We start from the raw sequence: 25,461 nt of genomic DNA on the forward strand, positions 1-25,461 counted from the left end.
AAAGTGAGGTCCCGTATGGCTTGGTAAGGAGACAAATGGTAAAGGCATGACTTCTCTTGCCAAATTCAAGCACAACGGAATATAAAGATGATAATTATTGTTGTTATCACAATGAAGAGGGACACAAGGTGCACGAGTGTTCCGAATTTAAAGCTTTGGTCTAGCTCATGATGGACAGGAATGAGTTGAATTCTATGAGGAAAACAAGGACAACCCGGAAGCTGATGTTTGTACGACTGAAGATTTATCTGACAAGGGGCATGGAACGGGCCGCCCTTTGATAATCACCCCCAAGGAGAAGATGGAATATAAAGTACCGACAAATGTGGTAATAACGGGACCAAGACCTTTTCCCTATAAAGACAACAAACAAGTGCATGAAAATATGAAGGCCAAGTAAGGTCTTTGAAAGAAGATGTTAATGAAGTGGGGCCTACTATTGGGAAATACTACTCCCAAAAGTATATCTTACCCCAAAGACCACTTGTACTATTCTAAGGGGATGTACTAGCAGTAAATGAGCCAATAAAAGAAGAAGAGGTCGTGGAGTTCTTAAAATTTCTAAAACACAGTGAGTATTGTATTGTGGAACAATTACATAGCATGTCAACACATATTTCCATGTTGGCATTGTTGCTGGGTTCGATGGCACACAGAGATGCCCTTCTGAACGTCTTAAATCAGACATTTATGCCAAAAGACATACACGTCAATAAGATGGATTGACTGGTTAACAACATCCAAGCTGATAATCTCATTTCATTCTCTGATGATGAGATTCCGTCTGAAGGAAGAGGTCGAGCTAAACCATTTCACATCACCACTCATTGCAAAGAGCATGCTTTTCCAAGCGTATTAATTGACAATGGCACTGCCCTTAACGTAATGCCTTTGATCACTTTAAAAATGCTACCAATAGATACCTCCTACATGAGAACATGCCAGAGTGTGGTTCGAGAATTTGATGGGAAAAAGAGAGATGTGCTTGGTAAAATTTAAGTACCATTGACCATTGGACCAACCACATATAACATAGAGTTCCTAGTGATGCACATTATGCCCTCATACAACTTCCTTTTAGGAAGGCCATGGATTCATCAAGCTGGGGCAATACCATCAACACTGCACCAGAAAGTCAAGTTTATTATTAACAGGGCTCTTGTAATCATCAATGCTGAAAAAGACGTAGTGGCCAGCGTGACCACATATGCCCCTTACATAGATGTGAATGAGGAGGCTTTAGAATGTTCATTCTACTCTCTGGAGTTTGTTAATGCCATATTTATGGTTAAAGGGGGTAAGATTTTTAAACCCAGGATCTCAGAATGCACCAAGATAGAAGTCAAACAGACTTTGGGAGAGGTGCAAAGATAGGAAGGAGTTTAGGAAATCTCTACAAGAAAGAATTAGCCCAATTTTTCCTGTTACCAAGCTAGATCTATTTGGGCTCAGATTTCAGCCTAGTCATCAATAAATCATGAAGGAAATTCATAAATACCAAGAAATAAGAAGGGTAAGATTGAGTAGGGAAGAAATTCAAAGGGAGTTGATGTCTTTTCCTCCTCTTCATAGTACATTTAGGTTTGGTGGTTATGCTTTTGAGGAAGAAACAATTATGGCCTTACCTGATTTAGAAGAAGCTCTGAAATACTTGATCATCAATGCTATAACAACTGATGACACTGAGTACATTGATAGATCTGGAATCTATCCATAACCGTCGTGCTTAACAATTGGACGGCTGAAGAATTACCTGTGGTTTTCAAATCTCTTTCAAAGTAATACTCAAACTTTCCCTATTTACCTATATCTGGGGTAATATGTGATCTTTTGTAAGAGTTAATGAATTGTTTTATTTATATTTCAATAAAAAATGCAATTTTTCATTTCCGACAAACATTTCTTCATTTTTCATTACCTTTCTTTCGAATTTAATTTTATTTGTTTTTGTGTGGAATACTTTCCTCTCGCATATATATATTTCTCGTCCCCTTTCCCTTTCAGGTCCTTAGATATTAATGATTTGCAGAAGGATGATTCTGACCCAGAGGTGGATTTTGAGCAACTCAAGTGTCTTGGGTAAATCGACGAATGTGACCACGAAGAAGAGCGCAACTTACCTTTTGAGTTATTAAGAATGGTGGAGATAGAAGACAAAAAAATATTGCCACATGAGGAGAAAATTGAAGTCCTGAAGTTGGGCACGAATGAATAAAAGCGCACGAAAGAATAAAAGAAAAAAAATTAAAATTGGCACGACACTCTCGTCTGAAGCAAGACAAAACTTGATAGATTTACTTCGGGAGTACAAAGACATATTTGCATGGTCGTACCAAGATATGTATGGGTTGAATACAGATATAGTGGTTAACAAACTTCAAATCAACCCAGAATGCAAACCCATACAACAGAAACTAAGGAGAATGAGAATAGAAATGCTCCTTAAAATAAAAGAAGAAGTCAAGCAGTTTGATGTTGGTTTTCTTCAGGTGGCCAAATATCCGGAGTGGGTGGCTAACATAGTGCCAATACCAAAGAAGGATGGAAAGGTGTGCATGTGCATCGACTACCGAGACCTCAATAAAACAAGTCCTAAAGATAACTTCCCTTTGTCACACATAGACACTTTGGTGGATAATACGGCCGAAAACTCTTTATTCTCATTCATGGATGGGTTTTCAGTATACAACCAGATTAAGATGCATCCAGATACATGGACAAGACCATATTCGTAACGACGTGGGGAACATTTCGTTACAAGGTAATACACTTCGGATAAAAGAATGTAGGGGTAATATACCAAAGAGCCATGGTGACCTTGTTTCACGATATGATGCATAAAGAAATCGAAGTTTATGTTGATGACATGATTGTCAAAGCATAAACTGAAGATGAACATACCGAGAATCTGAGGAAACTCTTCCAAAGATGGAGAAAATTCTAATTAAAGCTGAATCCAAACAAGTGTACCTTTGGAGTAACATCTGGGAAGTTATTGGGCTTCCTGAAATAAGTTTGAGGTTTTCTGGGTAGATTAAATTACATTGCTCGATTCATATCCCAGTTGACAGACAAATGTGATCCAATTTTCTGTCTTCTTCGAAAGAATAACTCTGGAACATGGGATGAGGATTACCAGATCATTTTCGAGAAAAAAAGAGCATTTGTCTCGCACTCATGTTCTAATGTCTCCCATCCCAGGCAAACCTTTGTTCCTTTATATATTCATATTTGAGAATTTGATGGGATGTGTCTTGGGACAACATGATGAATCTAGAAGAAAAGAAAGAGCCATTTACTACCTGAGTAAGAAGTTCACTGACTGCAAAGCCAGATATCCACCCATTGAAAAAGTTTGCTGCGCTCTAGTCTGGGCCACATGAAGACTCATACAATACATGTTATACCATACCACTTAGTTAATTTCTAAGTTGGATCCGTTTAAATTCATGATGGACGTGTCTACTCTCTTTGAAAGATTAGCCCAATGAAAAATACTATTATCTGAATTTGACATTGAATACGTGAACAAAAATGCTATAAAAGGAAGTGCCATATCTGACTTCTTAGCAGGTAGAACGTTTAAAAATTATGAACCATTAGACTTCGACTTCCCAGATGAAGACTTGATGGCCATATCTTTAGAAGAAACAAGTACTTCTACATGTAACTTGTAACACCCAATTTCCCGTATACGTTTCTGTACACGAGTCATAGATGTCACATCACTTTTGAAACTTCCCATTTTTTAAAAACCAGTATAAAATTTGTTTCCAATCATAAAACGTTTTGATTTAATAAACTAAAACATTCATTTACTTATAATATGTAAATAGATCTTAAAGGTTCAAACATCTTTAAATTTTTTTACAACATCATAGTTCAAAATACTTTTCAAAGCATTATAATAAATTTATTACATGATAGCTAACAACATCAAAAGTGGACATAGTTGTCGTACAGTTACTGATGAGGCAACCCTTGAATGACAATGTCAGATGCACTCCTTACTCTACTTACTAAAAACCTACGCGTGAAATAAACACACGTTAAGTATTTACTTAGTGAGGCAATAACAATAATGAGGTGAAATCAATACATCAATATATCATAACTATCAAATACAAATTTATTGTTTTAAATCATTATAAGTTCTTTGGGGTACACACGTAGTGCCTATACGGTCGTTCATAAACTTATTATGAATTTCGTGGGTTGCACACTTAGTGCCGATACAGTCGTTCATAAACATATTATGAATTCTGTGGGTTGCACACTTAGTGCCGATACGGTCGTTCATAAACTTATTATAAATTCCGTGGGTTGCACACTTAGTGCCGATACGGTCGTTCATAAATATATTATGAATTTCGTGGGTTGCACACTTAGTTCCGATACGGTCGTTCATAAACTTATTATGAATTCTGTGGGTTGCACACTTAGTGCCGATACGGTCGTTCATAAACATATTATGAATTATGTGGGTTGCACACTTAGTGTTGATACGATCGTTTATAAACTTATTATGAATTCTGTGGGTTGCACACTTAGTGCCGGTAGTACACCTAGTACTGATATAAAAATGCAACATATGCATTTAACAACATGCATCTATAACTTTTAATGTACATAATAAATGCACTCACATGGTATGCCTCACTAGTATGTTACACTGATGTCTGACTATTCGACAACTTTATACTTTCCCTTTTTATTGCTTGACTCTGGAGCTTGGTTACACTCTACACAAGCATCCATTAAGTACACATACCATACAAATATTAGTATATTCTTTAACATTTATACTTTAATAATACTCAAAAGTACTATTATTTCCAATTTTTATTAAAATTCATCATATCTAAAACATTCCAGGCTCAATAGTATCAGTACCCCTAGTATGGTATCGATACTTCTATACTATGGTACTGATACTCCCTTCAGTATCGATACCATTTTTGTATTCTATAATCCATGGTATCTATACCTTCCTCTTAGTATCGATACCCACAAAAGTATCGATACTAATTGCATCAGTATCGATATTGTTCATCCTATTTTCCCAAATTTAAACCTATAGTATCGGTACTGTTCTTCCAGTACCGATACCCTTCCCCATATTTTCCATTTTCAGCTCGATTTTCACCCAAATTTCATTTAAATCTCTTAATTTTACCTCAAACAATACCATTGAACTCATCGTTACTTAGCCCAACTAACTTTCCTTCATTAATCTTCATATAATATCCAAATTCTCTAAAGAACACTCCAAACCAAGAATCACACTACTTTTTTCAACATGTTTTTAATCACATCCAAGGCTTCTAATCTCTTATTTACTTCTTTGTCAAGTCAAATTTACTTGTAATCCTTAATAAAAACTCATATTTCATCATATCACTCAAAAACCCATTTTCTTCAATTTCAATTAATTCACTAATCACTTAGTTTTAATCATCCTTGAACTCTCTTTAAACCTCTATATCACTTAAAGTTTCAAAACCAACCCATAAACTAAAGGAAAAACCACTTGAAGAAAACTTACCTTTGGCTATGGGGAGAGCACGGGTAACGGAGAACAAGAATGAAAAGAATAAAATAACTTAGCCTTTTAACTTTTCCCATTTTATCTCTTAAATCCCTAATAAAAATGAATTTTAAATCTATTTCCCTCTAAATGACCAAAATACGCTTTCATTCTTCCATTATTACTAATTGGTCTTAATCAAATCATTTCTTATACTTTTCCATTTATTCAATTTAATCCTTTAAATTTTAAATCATTTCAATATAGTTACTGACCAGTTCTTGGCAGCAACATTCAAGGCTGGTGAGGAATCTGACATGATGCCAATCGATATGCAATCATACGAGTACCCGACTCATTGTTATCAAATCGAGGAAGTAAAAGATAAAATCCCATGGTACCATGACATTCAACAGTACATCAAAAATCAAAGGTATCCAAAAGAAGCTACTGAAACTAATAATAGAGAAATCAGAAGAATGACAACCAAATATGTCCTTTATGGAGAAGTCTTGTACAAGAAAAATCATGATCAAGTTTTATTATGATGCGTGGATGCAAAAGAGGCAAAGACGATTTTGGAAGAAATACATGATGGAGTGTGAAGAACTCATGCAAATGGGCATATGATGGCAAGACAAGTTATGATATATGGATATTTTTGGTCCACATTGGAGAGTGACTGCATCAACTACGCCAGATGATTTCACAAGTGCCAAGTCTATGGGAATAAGATAAATGTCCCGCCTCATCCTCTTCATGTGATGACAACTCAGTGGCCCCTTTTCTATGTGGGGCATGGCTGTTATCGGACAAATCCATCCGAAAGCTTCGAATAGTCTTCACTTTATCCTTGTGGCAATTAATTACTTTACCAAATGGGTGGAGGTTGCGTCATATGCTAGTGTCACACAGTCCACTATTTATAAATTCTTGAAAAAGAGATCATATGTCGATATGGTGTACCAGAAATGATCATTACTGATAATGCAACCAATTTAAGCAACAAGATGATGGATGTCGTATGTGAACAATTCAACATAAAGCATCATAACTACTTCTTATTGACCAAAGATGAACGGATAGATAGAGTCAACAAACAAAAACATCTAGAAAATAGTAGAGAAAATGACTGAGACATACAAAGATTGGTACGAAAAGTTACCTTTCACCTTATTTTCCTGTCGAACTTCAGTGTGAACTTTGACATGGGCAACTCCCTTTTCATTAGCCTATGGAATGGAGGCTGTGTTTCCCATAGAGGTAGAAATCCCATTACTCTGGGTTCTATCAGAAGTAAAGTTGATTAATGCAGAATAGACACAAACTCGATATGATCAACTGAACTTAATAGAAGAAACGCCTTTGAAAGCCATTCACCACGGTCGACTCTACCAAAAACGAATGATCCGAGAACACGACAAGAAGGTGCACCCAAGAGTATTCTATGAAGGAGATATCGTACTGAAAAATATATGACAAATCTAAGAAGACTTCAGAGGAAAATTGATGCCAAATTGGGAACGGCTTTATGTCATGAAAAAGGCCTTCTTCGGAGGAGCACTAATCCTGAACGAAATGAGTGGGCCGAAACTACCTAATCTTGTAAACTCTGATTGTAACACCCCAACCCGTATCCGATCCAGATACAAGTCTGAGGTGTCACATTGACATTTCAAATCATTTACTTAAATAAAATAGAGGTGAAATTCAGACTTAATTTAAATAAACTAAATAATTTACATATATTAAATCAAAAAGTTTACAAAAGATGATTAGAGCCTATACAATTTAAACTTTTAGGTACATGCCAACACTATTTACTATAACAAAAGAACCTACTATTAAATTGCTTCTGATATGATCTCTGATGATGTTTGCTTTTCAGACTTCTTGGATCCTACGTGTGAAACACTCACACGCTAAGTCACAGACTTAGTGAGACGTATAAAATATATAATAAAACATCTCATCCCATAATCATACTATAAGAATTTCATATAATCATATTAATAACTATAAAACACATCATGTAGCAAAAGCATAATTACATACATATATATAACCTCATCAGCATCATCATTATTATTAACATCATTATCACAATCATTGTTCAAAACCATTAAACCATTCAATACATATAGCCTTGGACGTAACACTTGTAAGACATTATATAATACAGTTCACAAAACAAGCCACATGGTATCATATATTGTTTATTTATGTTATTTCTTTTAATAGCCCATGTACACTTATGAGAACTTAAGGTATGTGAGTGCATTGAGGTTGTGCACAAATGTTGTCACTACAACTCGCATAGTTTGCACTGAGTTTCATATACAATTGTCCCGAAGGACCACGTAGAAATATCCCTAATGACCATATATATTTCCCGAAGGACCACATAAATATCCCGAAGGACCACATAGAGTTGTCCCTAAGCACAACATATATATTCCAAAGAACCAAATATATGTCTCGAAGGATCGCATATATGTTCCAAAGGATTACATATATGTTCTGAAGGACCGCGTAGAACCCTCGACTCTTGGCATGCCAACTATACCCCTAGCTCTCATATCACATAACATGGGCATTAAAATTTATATTTGTTGCATATTCACAACACTTATATCACATGGTATGTAATCTCATAACTTATTATCACGTAGCTCATGGTCTTATAGCTCATTGTCATATAAAACATATCACATAAGTTCATCTCACATAACATGTAATCACATACTTATTATCTCATAGCTCATGTTACATTTTCATATAGTCACATAGCTTATTACACATACATACATTCACATAAATCATGCATAGAAACACACTTAACATGTAGACATATGCATATACTCATCTACACATAAGAATCATATCAATAACATACTTATATTCATGTACTCATGTAATATACTATAGGAATTAGACTCATCGCAAGTCTTAATTCCATAAAATAACCTATACATAATATCATGTACTCACATTGGCTTCACTAGTTAACACCAATCTCTTATCTCTCTCTCGGTAAATCTTACTTTGTCGACTTGTCTAGACTTTGCTTTCCCTCGATATCTACACGAATATACAATCCATATAAATATCAAAATTCGAATTACTCTAAATGAGTCTTACCCATGTAAACTAAGCAAAGCACTAAATTCTAAATTTCAACTTGAGTAGTATCGGTACTACAAGTACAGTACTGATACCTCTATGCTTATAGTATCTATACCATCCCACTATTCTGATTCTGGAATTTTATTGTAAAAATGATACCGATACTTCTATATTTGTATTGATACCCATGGTATCGATACTATCACTTTGGTATCGATACCACATAAAGAATTTGTCAACTTTTGCCTTATGGTATCGATACTATTCATGCAGTATTGATACCCTACACATAATTATCATCTATTAACGCCTTGTAGTATCCGTACTACTCATCCAATACCGATACCACTAACCCATAATATACTCATTTAACATGGAAATTAACAACACTTCACCTAAACTCCATTTTTAGAACTCCTTTTATGCCATTAAACTCAAATATACTCACTTAAACCATCTTTTATCACTATAACACATCATCATCTTCAATATCTCATCATAAATCTTAAAACCAAGAATCTTACTAAACTTTCAACATGTTCTAAACTTATTTCTAATATTTTAGACTTCTTATTCAAACTTATGACAAGTCAAATTTATTAACAAAATTCCAAAAACCACATCATATCAACAATTCATTTCTAAACCCTTTTTACAAATTCCTTTCTAATTCTTTCCTCTTGTTGTTTTAATCCTATACAAGCTTTCCTTAAGCTTATATAACACCCAAGCCTTCAACACCAACCCCAAAAGTTAAAGAAATCAATAAAATTCAGAATCTTACCTTTGAAGTGGAGCTCATTGGAAGAAGAAGAAGACAAGAAATGTGTTTCTAGATATCTCCCCAAATCCACGTGCTTATCTCTTAATAAAGGAGATAAAATATCCTTTAAAATGAAAAGACCATAATACCCTTCATTTCTTCCTTCATTTCTATTTAGTCCAACACTAAGATATTCCAATCTAAGTCCTTAAATTTTTCTATTTTTTTTCAAAATTAGACCTGAAGTTTCAAAATCTTATAATTTAGTCACTAACTTAGTTTTTGGGATATTACAAATCTCCCCCTTAAGAAAATTCGTCCTCGAATTTTCACTTCACAAAGAGATGGAGAAATCATCTATGTATATCATCCTTCTAATCTTATGTTACTTTTACTACTAAAATTTTTCATAACTACCATATAAAAACTTATCTTCCATCTCCCTATAATTCAATTGATTTCTTTCATCATTCTCTATTGGCTTACAACATAAGCAAAACCTTTACACATATACAATCTTCATGCGAAGTTCAATACATATAACCTTGATAGTCACCATTTTTTGCACATTATATTGTTCTATATTACTACTTATTAATAACCATCTAGGCTCTTTATATTTTTTCAGAATAAATTCTCATACTACAAACAATTTCATCATACCGTATTTACCTGAGAACCATTCCCTAATGGTTTAGTCCCTATCATCTTATTACTTATTGCTTCAAATCAAAATTTTCAATTCCCCACTAATTTGCTACCAGTATATAACTATATTGATCCCAGATCTATCAAAATCAAAACTACTTTACCACATTATTGAAAAGTACCTGTAATTATCTCTGGATTCTTGAAATCTTCGTCAGTCCTTAAATTGTAAACTCGAGCAGTTGAACACATCTCATGTTGAGTGGAGACTGAGACTGATTTCTTCCTCTACCTCTACCTCTACCTTTACTTTTTTGAGATATCATAGCAGATCGCTCAATTTGTGCAGTCTCATCAGTCATGAATGGACAATCTCGAATAAAATGTTTGAGGTCACCACATCTAAAGCAGGCTCTGGAGACCATTCGACATACTCCAATATGATTCTTTCCACAGTATGAACATTGCCTTAATTGACTTAAATTTAATTTTTTAGCAAAATATGCAACTGAATCATACATATTCTGAGGTTGATAATCAGAATCTCTACTTCTCTTTGATGGTGTTGAACTCCACGAAGCACCAACTCTCTTAGACATCTGAACTTTCTACTCTCCAAACCTCTCATTATGAGCTCTCTCTAGAGCTTTAACACGATTCACCACCTCTTAAAATGATGACAGATTCAAAGCTAACAATAACTCTTTTAATTTAGGGCGCAATCCCTCTACAAACCAATCACATACATCCTTTTCAGTCAGAATAAGCTCGGCAACAAAACAACTTAACTTATTAAACTCACATTCATATTCATACACAACAATATACTTGTTCTTGAAATTTTCTAAGAATAATGACCATGTCACTTGATCACTTCTCAATCTCATGGTGACATTTTTCCACCATACTCTAGCTTGACCACGCAACAACAAAACTATTCCATCTAATTTCTCCACTTCAGAGCAGTGGAGTCCATCTAGCATTATCTTAACATCGTTTAACCAAAGGTCCGCAGCAACAGGACCTTTCTCAGCTTCACCCTTGAACTCGGGTGCTCCCAACCCTTTCAATTCCTTAGCTACATTTATTCTAGGTGTTGAGGGAGCAGGAGGTTGAAAAAGTGTCAGAATAACATTCAACGTCCTAAAAATAACCCTTGATCTTGTACAAGTACTTCAGGAGGTGTTCGTTCTTCATTCTGCCTGGCCAGGGCATGTGAATTGTTACTACATTTAGGTCTATAATTTCTCCCTTCACTTCGGGAGTTCTCGCGATCAGACATATAAGACATAACCATATAACTCTATTAGAAAAAAAATACTCATTTCCCTATCAGATCAGAAGTTTTCACTTTTTGTTGGCATGTATATATTTTTTAAAACACTTTTGACTTCGGTTTAAGCCTAGAATCGGCTAAAACTTAGATCTGATACCGATAAATGTAACACCCTCAACCTGTATCCAACCCGGATACAAGTCTGAGGTGTCACATTGACATTTTAAATCATTTACTTATATAAAATATAGGAGAATTTCAGACTTAATTTAAATAAACTAAATAATTTACATATATTAAATCAAAAAGTTTACAAAAGCTGATCAAAGCCTATACTATTTAAACTTTTAGGTACATGCCAACACTATTGACTATAAAAAAAGAACTTACTGTTAAATTGCTTCTGATCTGATCCCTGGTGATATTATGTTGTCTCTGTCGCATATCCTTGCTTTTCAGACTTCTTGGATCCTACGTGTGAAACACTCACACGCTAAGTCAAAGAATTAGTGAGACATATAAAATATATAATAAAACATCTCATCCCATAATCATACTATAAGCATTTCATATAATCATATTAATAACTATAAAACACATCATGTAGCAAAAGCATAATTACATACATATATATAACCTCATCAGCATCATTATCATTATTAACTTCATTATCATAATCATTGTTCAAAACCATTAAACCATTCAATACATATAGCGTTGGACTTAACACTTGTAAGACATCATATAATACAGTTCACAAAACAAACCACATGACATCACATACTGTTTATTTATGTTATTTCTTTTAATATCCCATGTACACTTATGAGAACTTAAGGTATGTGAGTGAATTGAGGTTGTGCACAAATGATGTCACCACAGCTCGTATAATTTGCACTGAGTGCCATATAAAATTGTCCCGAATGACCCCATATATGTTCCGAAGGACCACATAAATATCCTGAAGAATCACATAAAATTGTCCCTAAGGACCACATATATGTTCTAAAGGACCAAATATATATCCCGAAGGACCACATATATGTTCCAAAAGATCACATATATGTCCCGAAGAACCGCGTAGAACCCTCGACTCTTGGCATGCCAACTATACCCCTAGCTCTCATATCACATAACATGGGCATTACCATTTATATTTGTCACATATTCACATCACTTATATCACATGGTATGTAATCTCATAACTTATTATCACATAGCTCATGGTCTCATTGCTCATTGTCATATAAAACATATCATATAAGTTCATCTCACATAACATGTAATCACATACTTATTATCTCATAGCTCATGTTACATTTTCATATAGTCACATAACTTATCACATACACATGCATTCACATAAATCTTGTATAAAAATGCACTTAAAATCTAGACATATGCATATACTCATCTACACATGAGCATCATATCAATAACATACTTATATTCATGTACTCATGTAATCTACTATAGGAATTAGACTCATCGCAAGTCTTAATTTCATAAAATAACCTATACATAATACCATGTACTCACATTGGCTTCACTAGTCAACATCAATCTCTTATCTCTCTCTCGGTAAATCTTACTTTGTCGACTTGTCTGGACTTTGCTTTCGCTCGATATCTACACGAATATACAATCCATATAAATATCAAAATTAGAATTACTCAAAATGAGTCTTACCCATGCAAACTAAGCAAAGCACTAAATTCTAAATTTCAACTTGAAATGTGTTTCTAGATATCTCCCCAAATCCACGTGCTTATCTCTTAATAAATGAGATAAAATATCCTTTAAAATGAAAAGACCATAATACCCTTCATTTATTCCTTCTTTGCTATATAATCCAACACTAAGATATTCCAATCTAAGTCCTTGAACTTTTCTAATTTTTTCAAAATTAGACCCAAAGTTTCAAAATCTTACAATTTAGTCACTAACTTAGTTTTTGGGATGTTACACTGATGCAGTTAAGAAATATTTTGCTTAGGGTAAAAATCCGAAAGGGTGCCCTAAATTAAAGTAAAAAAAACGTTAGAGTAAAACTTGGAAGGGCGCTCTAAGTTGAAAAAGAAAAATAAAAGGTGGGTCCAAGATGAAAACCTGCAAATGACATCTTGAAACCAAGGGAGGATCCAAGTTGAAAACCCAAAAGGGCGACTTGGATAATGATCCAGGTTCAAGTACGGGAAGCATCACGACATCCAAGTCTTCAGAGAACTTAGTAACTTGGAAGGAGTTTTGCACTATTCCAAATGTTGTCATATCTTCAAAGTCCCCTTTACAAAAGCTGCACTCAAAAGTTATCTAACGGTGTGCCAGTTCAAAGGCATCTGTATTATTAAGATCTAGGGTATCTACTAGTATTACTTTCATATCGTGGCTTTTCATAATGTTTTCCATGTATTCTTTTTTTTCATAAATAAAAATCAATTCCTTTCAAGCATCTTAGATTGAATTTAAATAAGAATAATTTATTCACGTTTGAAAAAGATAATTTCATATTATTGTACAAAGAGTTTTTGAAAGGTATAAGAATTTGGAAGCTGATAGAAGTTCTTGCATAACACTCGAAAGAATGAAATGGGCACTAGTTCAAAACCCACCAAGAAATCAAAAGGCATTGACTAAAGTTCAGCAGCCATCAAAATAACAATTGACGACTTCTTTCTGAAACAAAAGTCCTAAAGTGGACATCAAATCAAAACCCATTGAGGGGCATCGAATCCAGAACCAAAAAAATCAAGAAAATCAAGTTTTGCAAGAATCAAGAGCAATCAAGACCGATAGCAAGAGATTGAGATTTCTCTCTAAATCCTAAAATAACATATTTTGCATACACATTTTAGGCATACATAAGAACATTGCATCCATGAGCATCACACATATGCATGATTTTGCAGATTATCTTCAGAGTCAATTTTCAACTTCACAACGAAGGATGTTGAACTTGAAGAACATTCAAGATTAAAACAATACAAGCTATACAAGTTGGATTTCAACTTCACAACGAAGGATATCCGGCTCGAAACAAATATATTCAATTTGGGGCTCAACTTCATCACGAAGGAGTCACCCATGATTTCAAATTAATGACAAAGGATATCTTTACCAGTAGATCGACTTAACTTCACAGCGAACGAGTCATCTACAATAACGAGGAGCTATATCAACTAAGCCCATCTAGTCAAATTCCAACTTCACGACGAAGAGTATTGGGCTAGAAAGAGATGGCGAGGAGTTACCACATACTTTAGGCATTGAGCTAGATCTCAACTTCACAATAAAGGATATCATGCTCGACTGACTCAACTTCATGATGAAGGGGTGTCAACCACGATTTCAAGTTCATGACGAAGGATATCGTGTTCAAAGACATCTCAAGATCGACTCAACTTTACGACAAGGAGTCACCCGTAATACGACTCAACAACAAGAAGCTATCTTCTATTTTAAGTCGAATTTCAACTCCACGATGGTCAATTTTAAACTCAGAGATCGACAACCCTCGCAGGAACATGCCTACTTTCAAGTCCATGTGGACCGAATGAAAATTGATGTCTTTTATCTTTGTCATATTTTTGTTACACAATAATGGGCAAAGAGGGGCAATTATAGTCACTCATTTTCGTCCGGGACTTTAAGGGGTTTATTTAGTATATATGATAATATGTAGTATAGTTTTTGAAAATATTTTTGAAAACATAAAATATAGTCTCAGAAAACGATTGTTGAAAACGTATAATATATAGTTTCGAAAAACGGTTTTTGAAAACGTATATAATATGGTTTTGAAAACATATTTTGAAAACATATAATATATAGTTTTAAAAATTGGTTTTCGAAAACTTATATAATATAGTTTTGAAAAGATATTTTGAAAACACACACACACACACACACACACACACACACACACACACATATATATATATATATAGTTTTTAAAACGGTTTTTGAAAACATATATAATATATATAATTTTTGAAAATATATTATATAGTTTTTGAAAATATAATATATGTTATATAGTTTTTAAATAAATATAGTATATGTATTATATTATATTATATATTTATATTATATTATTATTTTTTATATATTATATTTATATATTATATTATATATATATTATTTATTTATTTAATTTCATTTTTAACAGGTTCAAGTCCAATTTTAGGTCCAATTCATTCCAGAGTGTAGCTCAACCGAGCAAGCAAGCATGACCCAATAAGCCAGTTTGATTTAGGGGCCTGACCCAGCCCAAGACAACAAATTAAGGTTTTATATCAAACAAAGGGTGCCGCACGGGGAGCGCGCGTGGAGGCCACGCGCCTAATTAGTTTGAGAGTCAGCCAGATTTCTCGTCCCTTGAAACTGAAAAAACATGAAATCGAAGCAAAATCTGAACATCAACGACATGCCGAAAGATCAGCCACACCAAACATCCCGAGATATTCGGGACCACAACGGCCGGCCACAAGGCTATAAAAGCCTTCAGCCAGGCAACGAATAAGACACAAAAAATCATCACCAGAGCCACCACAAAGAAATACAAACAAGCATATATCATCGATCCACAAATACCACCGAAATAAACAACATTCGACCAAAAACTAAAAGCAATCAAGCCGAAAAACGAAATAAAGCCAAAAATAAAATATTCACACAAGCAAAAGGACATAAACGTAGCGTTAGTCTCGGCTTAGGAAGAAAATGGTTGTCATAAGTCGAAATGATTCGCCAGAGAAGGTAAAGTTTCGAACTTTAAAACTCTGATCTACGCCGATTTGGTTTTTTCTTGGGCAATCGGGCTTTAGTTTTGTGTTAAAGGAGTTAGAAGGAATGTTTTGAGTGATTTTGATTTTTTCGGCCACCGTCGTCGGTGGCCAGAGGGTTGGTTCGGGCAGCGTTGTCTCGTCGGGAATGGCCAGTCGGTTGGTGTTGAGAGGATATTTGAGAGGGGAAGGGGAGAATGTTTGAGAAAATGTGGAAAATGAGTATTTTTGGGTTAAAAGGGTATATAAGGGTGACTAAGGGTAAATACAAGATTCTTAAAATTATTCCTTAGTCCTTGATATTTTGATGTTCAATTCATTTGGTCACATGTTGTAAATTTGCCCTGAAATTTTGAATTAATTCAATCTAGTCCATGTTTATCTTTTTATATTTATACAATTAACTCCCTTTAACTTTTTTCCCTTACAGCTTTCAATAAATTCAATTTGATCCTTTATTTTTAATTATTTCATTTGATCCTTATAATTTAAATTTTTGTTTATTTCTTTTATTTATTTAAATTTTTATTTAATTTTAAATTTTATTACTTTATTCTAACCCTAATATTAACTCTTTGTATTTTTCTTTTATTTTATCTTATTTTATTATTTAACATTTATGACTCTTTTAGGAATGATTTTAATCGATCAAAGATAAGTAATTCGAATTGAATTTTAAATTTTAATTTAACTTTTAATTTTTGCGATTAAGACAACCAGAAAATTAAATTAGTACCGAAAGGGCAGTACAAGGGTGTAAATCCTTCCTTTACTGTAATCGACTCCCGGATCCGATTAGTTTTTGGCAAAATACAGATTATGTAAATGATAAGTTAAGGTGTCCAGTCAACCTAATTTTAAATGATCGGTGGCGGCTTTAACACATCAAAATTAAGTCGAAGCTTGATTCCGGGCCCACCCGAAAGATGGTTACGACAACAACTATAGGTTCTTTGTGTGTGTGTATGTAGGATCGTGCTTCGTCCATTTAGCCGATTAAATCACGCTATCATCGACCATGTCTAATAGTCATTCATGCTTATGTTCGATATAAATCGATGCTTCAGATTGCGATATTTCAATATGGTGAAAAGTCTGATTACAGATTTGGATTTGATTAACTGTTGCAGTACCACTAAAAATCTTTTCTGCTGCAGTTTCCTTGTTAATTTGCTGTTTGTTAATTTTAGAGACTAATGGATCCCAACTTGAAACTGCTAGGCAAGGAGGATCGAGAATGGAGTATTTCTTGGACCTATCGGTTTTTTAACCTTTGAAGGAAGATTTTCATGGAAGAAAAGAATTCTGTCCTTCATTTTCGAAAGAATCCGGATTAAGGTCGGACCGTTTGATCCTTTAGAGATTGGTCTTGGCCAGAAAGATAATAGGGAACCAACCACCAAGGATCCCTGCTTTATCTGGTTTATATAGATGAGGAAATCGCTGTCGCTCGAGGCAGAAGCGGAGGAACTGCGTTTTGGTGCCGGTGCACCCGTGTCACTACTTGAATACTTTGAAATTCTGTATTCATAAGTATTGCAAAATATACATTCCACACTCTGTTCTTAAACTGTAATATACGACAAAGTTTAAACCCTAGTCTCGAGCTACACGATAACGCATCGTCGCCCTCTGCAAGTGTTTCGAATTAAAAATACCCTCTGCATAGCTTTTTTTGCCTGAAAATTCAATAAATGAAGCTTGTAAATTGTGCTGAAAAGAAAAGCTATGGTGATGAAATAGCAGCAATGAGAGAATTGATGGTTTTTCACCTCTTGCTCCCAGTTGGTGCGAACTGTGATGATCAAAAGAAACAACATTTAAGAGTGCAGACGTGATACCAAGCCAAAGCCCCTATCAAAATGCATGATAAAGCGAATTAATTGCACCAGATGTTCTCAAATTATCGTGTCAATCGAGTCGAACGAAGAGATAATGTTACCTTGGTGCCAAGGTGGAAGACGAAAGCTAATACAATTGACAAAGAGATGCCAACAATGTAATAACATCCAAGGTTGACGTATGCACCAATCTTTCGCCAACCACATCCTCTTGCAATACCTAAAATGTTCACAACAATGTTACGATCCGAAGTCGAGCCAGGTTGAACCCCTAAACGGGGCAACACTCTCTTAAGAGGCATAGATTAGTGATATATCGAAGTTCGAAGGAGAAAACCTGAAAGAACACATTGAGCTCCATCTACCAAATTGGATATGGCAAGAATTGGGATCATGGTCGAGATATATGCGATAATTCGTGCATCATTACTATAAGCGTATCCCAAAACATTGCGCATTAACATCAGTGCCAATCCCACCAAAATGCCCAGAGACACTGCCAGGACCAGGGCTACACGCATGGCCAAACGGGCGGCTGTCGGATCTTCGGCTCCTAAGTCATTCGACACCCTAATACTGTCATCAAACCAAAGCCTCATTAGCGTTGTGCTTAGATTTAAAACGCTGGTAAACAGTGGGTTGGATTACCAACTCCCTTGCAGCACTACCCAGTCCAAAGGGTATCATCAAAATGATTGCAGTGGTATTAATGCTGTGAACATTAAACATAAACTGAAGATATTCGAGTGAAAAAAAGAATATGTTGATCGAATCTGGATCTAGAAACTGACCAGATTGTAATCACAGAAGTTTCCAGCTCCGGATTCCAAAGAAGACCCGACAGGAACACCAGTATTTGAAATGACCATGATTCCAAGCTGTTCAATGCAGAGACAAATACAAAAGATTTAGTAGTTCCTTTGCATGTTTCAATGTCACGAGTCACGAACCATGTTGGATCTACTTACCATACCATTACAGCTGAAGGACGGCTAGTCTAAGGAAGGGCACAATCTCATCCAAGGACTCTCTTGAAAAGCTAGTCCAAGTTTGGGCACAAGAGGGTGAGAGATTAATATAAAATGCCAACATCAACACATTGATCCAGTAAGAAATGGAACCAGCCAGAGCTGCACCTGCGTTCCCAAGCCTAACTCTAAACACTAGAATCCAACACATGAATGTGTACTACAGTTGTGAGTCCAGAGCTTAACATCATTGGGAATATGTTGTTTGTGTTCTTAGGAATCTAAGAAGGCATTGAATGATGACATAAGCAAACAGGGTCGGGATCATTAAACGAGCGTACGCTCCGGCTGCTCAAGAAATTTCAGGGTCTTGGCCGAGGGCAACTAGGATTAATCGGCATTGGCTAAAACGATAGCTAACGGTAAGGCGATCAGTGAAAGAACAATCATGGCTCATTGCGTGTGCGTGCCAAGCATACGATACTGCTTCGCTCCGTATGACTGACCACATAGGGTCTCCAATGCCGTCGACATTCCCATCTGTAAATACAAGAAAAATCACTCGTTTTAAGCAAAATGTTACAGAACAAGAAACTGCTCTTCACCGATAGTACTAAACTGCAGTTGCAACACAGTGTAACTACCGCATTGTAATGTTTTTCAAAATCACCGCTACCACAACTGCAATTTAGTGCTATGTGACCTCACCAGCAAGTTAAACGCCAATACTGCTGCGAAAGAAGTGGCCAGCGAAGCCGAAAAAAGAGCTACTGCACCCAAATGACCCACAAACATAACGGAGATCAACTGCAAGCAATACAGCAACAAGCTTTCACCTATTAAAGGAGCCGACAGCCATATCTGTTTCTTCACTTCCTTGATGATCTCCTCCTTTTAACTCCTTTGTCTTTGCTATTTTTCACCATCCTCCATGGATGAACTGAAACTGACGAGGGATTGTTCATTTTCTCGTCTCCATTGTGTTTTTTCCGACGAGTAAAATGATTGATTCATGTTGATTACACTACTTTAATGCAGCTCATTATAAGTGTCTCGAATTTTGAAGTTTCAACTATAAATTTTCTACGACGATGTTGACGTGCGGCACTAAGTGGTGCATTCAATCTTAGATATTTTAGTAAAGATAAATGTTAAATAATTTGATGTTATAATTTAGTATTAACACAAAAAATTGTTAAAATTATACCTTTTCTCTGGTATAGGTATTAAAATTTCTTTTTAATTAATACATTCTATCTAAAATTACAAATGTTATCATTTTAAGTGCATCAACTATAATAGCGGTAAAACATTCCGTTAAATGACACGTATCATGTTCATATATTTTAAAATTTTTATTTAAAAAAAATCAAAATATTATTATTTTTAAAAAATCCAAAATTTTCTAAAATTAAAAAAAAAACTAAATCCCTAAAAAAACCTCAAATCAACCTTAAAATCTCTAACTATAACCTTACTAGCCACGACCACCACCGTCAATGTCACTATTGACATCTTCTTTTTTTACAGTCATCATCCGTGTCATCTCTCGTGCTGTCAGGGTCATGTGGGGTCGTGCAATTGTCGCAATTTTTTCCTTGTCGTTCGTTGGGTTTAGATCGCGATTGGGATTTATCCATGGTTGTTCATCAGTTGGATGATCGTTAAATGGAGGTGCAATCAGGGGTAAGTTCGGTCGACGACAACGTCAGTGGCAAATGATGACGACCGATGTAGGTATAAGGATTGGAATTAGGGTTTACAAAGTTTTGAGGCTTTTTTTAATTTGAGAAAATTATGAGTTTTTTTAAAAAAAATTATATTTTAAAGTTTTTTTAAAATAAATTTTAAAAAAATACCAGAATGTGACACATATCACTTAATGGAATTTTTTAATGATAGTTATAGTCAGGGCACTTAAAATAATAAAATTGGTAATATTAGACACCTAAATCGGCTGAAAAAAAATTTAAATACCTAAATAAAAATGATATAATTTATACATTTTTTTTAATATTAAGCATATAATTTATAATTAAGTGGCCTATTTCTTTGAAGCACATTGGCCTTGAACATCAACTTTCTTTGTTTTGGTGGTGCTTTATGGAACTACAAATAATATTTATTTCCAATGCCAAATACAGTTAAAGAAAATTTCAATTTTTATTGTATTCTAAAATGGGTAAACTACACAGTAATTATGTTTTTTTTTTATTTTTTCATCTGAAATAAAATTACAGATAAATAATCAAAGATAGACTTTATTTTCATTTTAGTCACCAAACTTAAATTGGTTAGTTTCCATTAATGACTAGATACATACTAAACTAGTTTAAAGCAATAGTAGAGAGAAATTGGGTCAGCAAATGCATGAAAATATTCCCATCTGTCTTCAAAAGGAAAATTCCCAAAGTATAGCTTAATATTTTTTTCCTAAAGATAGATGTACTTAATATAAAAATAAAAGTCCATTTATAACAAGTTTAATATAAAAATAAATGTCCAAACTATATCATTTTTTCTAAAGTGGTGCTCAAACTTTTTTCTTTATATTACGATAACAAAGCCCCAAATCCCTAACCCTAACCTGTCGACGTTGTTTTTTCTGGCCACGAGCACCACCGCCTTTGTCGTCCTTGCCACCTCCCTAGTCAGGCATCGTCATCCTTTTCGTCAATTGGTCGTTGGGATCACGTGGGGTCGCGATTTGCAATGTCGAAGGTTGCATCAATTGGTCGTCGATTAGCTCATGTTCTGATGGATTTTCATGGGGTTATTGGTCGTCAGGTGGAGGTGAGGTCGGGTGGAGATTCGGTGGTGACAAAGAGTGGCGACTGGCGTGGGTTTAGGAGTTGAAATTGACTACATTTCTGGAATAATGCTTCGAGAATAAATATTTTGTCAGATAATGTGAAGCACGAATTATTTCTTCGAATGAGGTGAATGTGACTCCAAGGTGTACTGTAGCATTCACCTTGGAGTCGCATTGTACTCCCCGCTTCCCAACCAAACCCCTCGAAGTCGCATGGAAATCCATGCGTGTTTCAGCCCCAAAGGCGCATGGAGTGCATGATGTCTCCCCACTGATACACTGCATGAGGCATGCACTAATCACGTAGCTGGTAGCTGGCATTCGAATGATAAAAGCTAAATTTTCCTATTTCCTAACCCAATCCCCTATCCTAACACATACCCTGTAATAACAAGTTGAACATAAAAAAATCTTTTAGCTATATATATGTAAGAATGAAATTGGGAGTGATCATCTAAAAACTAAAGAAATGAGGAACAATTGGAGGAGAGTGCAATTTATAGAGGGAGCAATTGCAATAAAGATTAATAGAGGGAGCATTTCAGAAAATTTGGTGTATTTTTTTATTTTGTTATTTTAATTTGAGTATGTATTATATGGTAAATTTGTCTAAATTTTTGTTATTTTGTCTCAAATTAGTTATTTAGTATGTTATTTTTTTTGCACAAAAAACGGTGAATTAAGTTTGAAAAAAATATATTTGAGGTATTTTACTACTGATTAGTATGTTAATATTATTTTTATAAATATTTGTAGTTGTATTTTACCTTTTCTGGATTTATTGTTGTTATGTTAATATTATTTTTATAATATTTTTATATTGTATAATAACATTTTACGATTTATTATCATAGTGTACCTTTATTTATTTTTATTCTAAATACAAAAATTTGAATTTGTAGAGAAAATGAGTAATTTTTTTTCATGATTGTCCCTTATAATGGACATATTATGGAAAATGAGGTGGGAGTTGTTTTTTCATTTTGAAAGACCTATAAATATGATGTTCAAAAGGGACATCACATTTGTAGAAATGAAGCATATGATAGAAAGAAAAAATTCAATCTACAATTGATGGTTTGAAGTATAGGTTTATGGTATGTCCCAATCCAGTTAGATATGTTGTGGTACTAGTTGAAGAAGATGATGATATTGGAACCATGATTGGATTACACGAGTCAACATATATTGCAGTTATTGAGTTATTTGTTGATGTCTGTAAGATATCTGATGTTCCTGGGTCATCAAGAAATGTGGTTGTAAATTCATCTCAAATGGCTTTCGGAAGTGAGTTTGAGTATCCAACATACAGGTCGATAAACAGTTTTATGGCGTTATTGGAAACTGGAAATGAAGTTCGTGGGACATCCGCAATAGAAGAGCATGGGGAGAGAAACATATATCATTAGGAATTGACTGTTAATGTTATTACTGAAATCGATAAGGAGAAATCCATGATGATTCCAGCGAAGATGAAGAAACTGAGGAACTTGTTTGGGCCGATGATAATAATTTTTGAGGTGGTGGTGATACGAGTCAGTCCGTCGATTGAGGACCTCTTCGATTGTACCGGATCTAGAACGAAGTAAGCAATTCCTCGGCAGCAAACTCACTTGATAGTAAGGATGATGTTGGGGTTATATGGATATGGATATGAACGAAATTTGAATAAGGAATGATAATTGATAGATGAGGTAATGGAATTTAGGATGCTGGAAATTGGATAATAACAAAGAACAAGGAAGAACCTATACTAAAGAGTATAAACCCGAACCTTATACGTCCAATGTTCAAGGACTTGGACCCTTTAGATAGTAATCTAAGAACCCTAAGTATCACAAACTTAACACAACAAGAACAATCTTGAAATGTCAAGAAAATAGTTCTAAGAAGAACCAATTTGAGAGAATAACTCACAAAGTTTTAATTTATCAAAGTTCTCTCCAAAATGAAATTACAAGCTTATTTAATCTGTTTCAAATGCTTAGCCGAATAACACACATAGTGTTTTTGGCCAGCTATTACGTCTAACAAATAATACATTCCAGTTCATAATTCAACTTCTTTTGTTCCGAGTAGTTATAACACTCGAAAACATGCTCAACTTTACTTTCCCATGCCAAATATGCATCAGGATCTGTTCGTCCCTGAAAAGATGGAATCACAACTTTTATATTAGACAAATTATCATCAAGTGTACGACCATGTCTCTGATTCGGTCTTAAAGGTTGGTCAATTTCGTTTTCATCATTAATCTCTTCATGATGATGCATTTGGGATTCTCCCTCAATCTTATCCATTCTAGAATGTAGAGTCTCAAGTTCAGCCCTTATCATTCTTTGTATCTCACGTGTAATGGCTTGCATTTGCAAATTTGGTGGTTGGTCACCTGGTTGGTTATCACTAGAACCTGTCATATTAATTCAAATAAAACAAAACAACACACAAAGAAAAAAAAAATTAGTGTATATAGGACCTTACAATATACACACAAAGATTCTCACAATTTCGCTCCAAGGAAATCAAAGTTGACACTCAATCACTCAACACTCGTGTTTCACTCGGGAGAAACTTTTAATGGCTCTTTTCTGTCTCCCCTTCTGATCTCACACACTCAATGTGCCTTTTCCACTCGTTCCCTCGTAGTCAGTTCTTTTACGAACTAAATTCGATCTTTCAAAAATCTGTCAAGTGTGTCGGCTTAAAGGAAACAACAACGGTTAATGGAAACTGAAAAAAAATAATGAAAGGAAGGCTAAAATTCAAAGGAAATTAAAGAAAGAAAAAAAAATGAAAGTGATTAGTAAACTTACTACAAAGAAATGCTTACAACGGGACTGTCACCAATACAATCAAAGATGTTGCGTTTTGGATTGAATCAAAACTCAAAGCATTTCTCTTTAGCTCAAGACCAGAATTATTTTTCTTTCCCTTTGCTTCTTCGCTGTTCTTCTTCAGACGAACTTGATCTTCTTGTACTTGACTTGGCATCAAAGGGGCTAAAGTGATTTGTTTTCCTGCATTCATAAACGAATATCTATTGGTGAATCCATCATGCATTACCTTCTTGTCAAACTGCCATGGACGTCCCAACAATAAGTGAGTGGCATCCATCGACACAACGTCACACGTTACTTCATCCTTGTATTTTCCAATGGAAAATGGTACAAGAACTTGTTTGGTAACCCTTAGCTCTCCCGCATCATTCAACCACTGTAGTTTGTATGGATTGGGATGCTTCGTTGTCTTCAGACCTAGCTTATCAACCATAACAGTACTTGCAACGTTAGTACAACTACCGCTATCGATAATTACAACACATACCTTGTCATTCACAAGACATCTTGTGTGAAAGATGTTCTCGCGTTGTTGTTCATCTCGGATTGGTTGTGCATTCAAGCTTCTTTTAACCACAAGTGCTTCTCCGGTTGCATAAGTCTGTACTTGATCGTCATCTTCATTATCGTCCATCAAAGGGGTGTCTTGCTCATCATTGTCAGATTCGGATTCTATTTCCCCATTCATACGTGTCATCATTGTCCTTCGGTTAGGACATTGACTTGCAATATGCCCTCTACCAAGGCATTTGAAACATTGGATGTCTCTTGTGCGTTCTGTTTGTATTTGTTGCTTTCCTCGTCCATTTTCAACAACGGGAGGTTTTGGACTACTCGTTTCCGCTCTTTCCTTAATCTTAAATGGTGTTTACTTCCTAG

The 25,461-nt window shown here is 34.9% G+C and overlaps 2 pseudogenes; one reads left to right on the forward strand and one right to left on the reverse strand.

The window, feature by feature from the left end:
- The window catches only part of LOC120114929, a 31,567-nt pseudogene extending 13,749 nt beyond the window's left edge, over positions 1–17,818 (forward strand).
- LOC120114930 lies at positions 17,732–19,827 on the reverse strand (annotated as a pseudogene).
- Between the last annotated feature and the right edge of the window lie 5,634 nt (positions 19,828–25,461).

The sequence above is a fragment of the Hibiscus syriacus genome, unplaced genomic scaffold (assembly GCF_006381635.1).
Source record: "Hibiscus syriacus cultivar Baekdansim isolate YM2019G1 unplaced genomic scaffold, ASM638163v2 tig00110254_pilon, whole genome shotgun sequence".
NCBI classification, from domain to species: Eukaryota; Viridiplantae; Streptophyta; class Magnoliopsida; order Malvales; family Malvaceae; genus Hibiscus; species Hibiscus syriacus.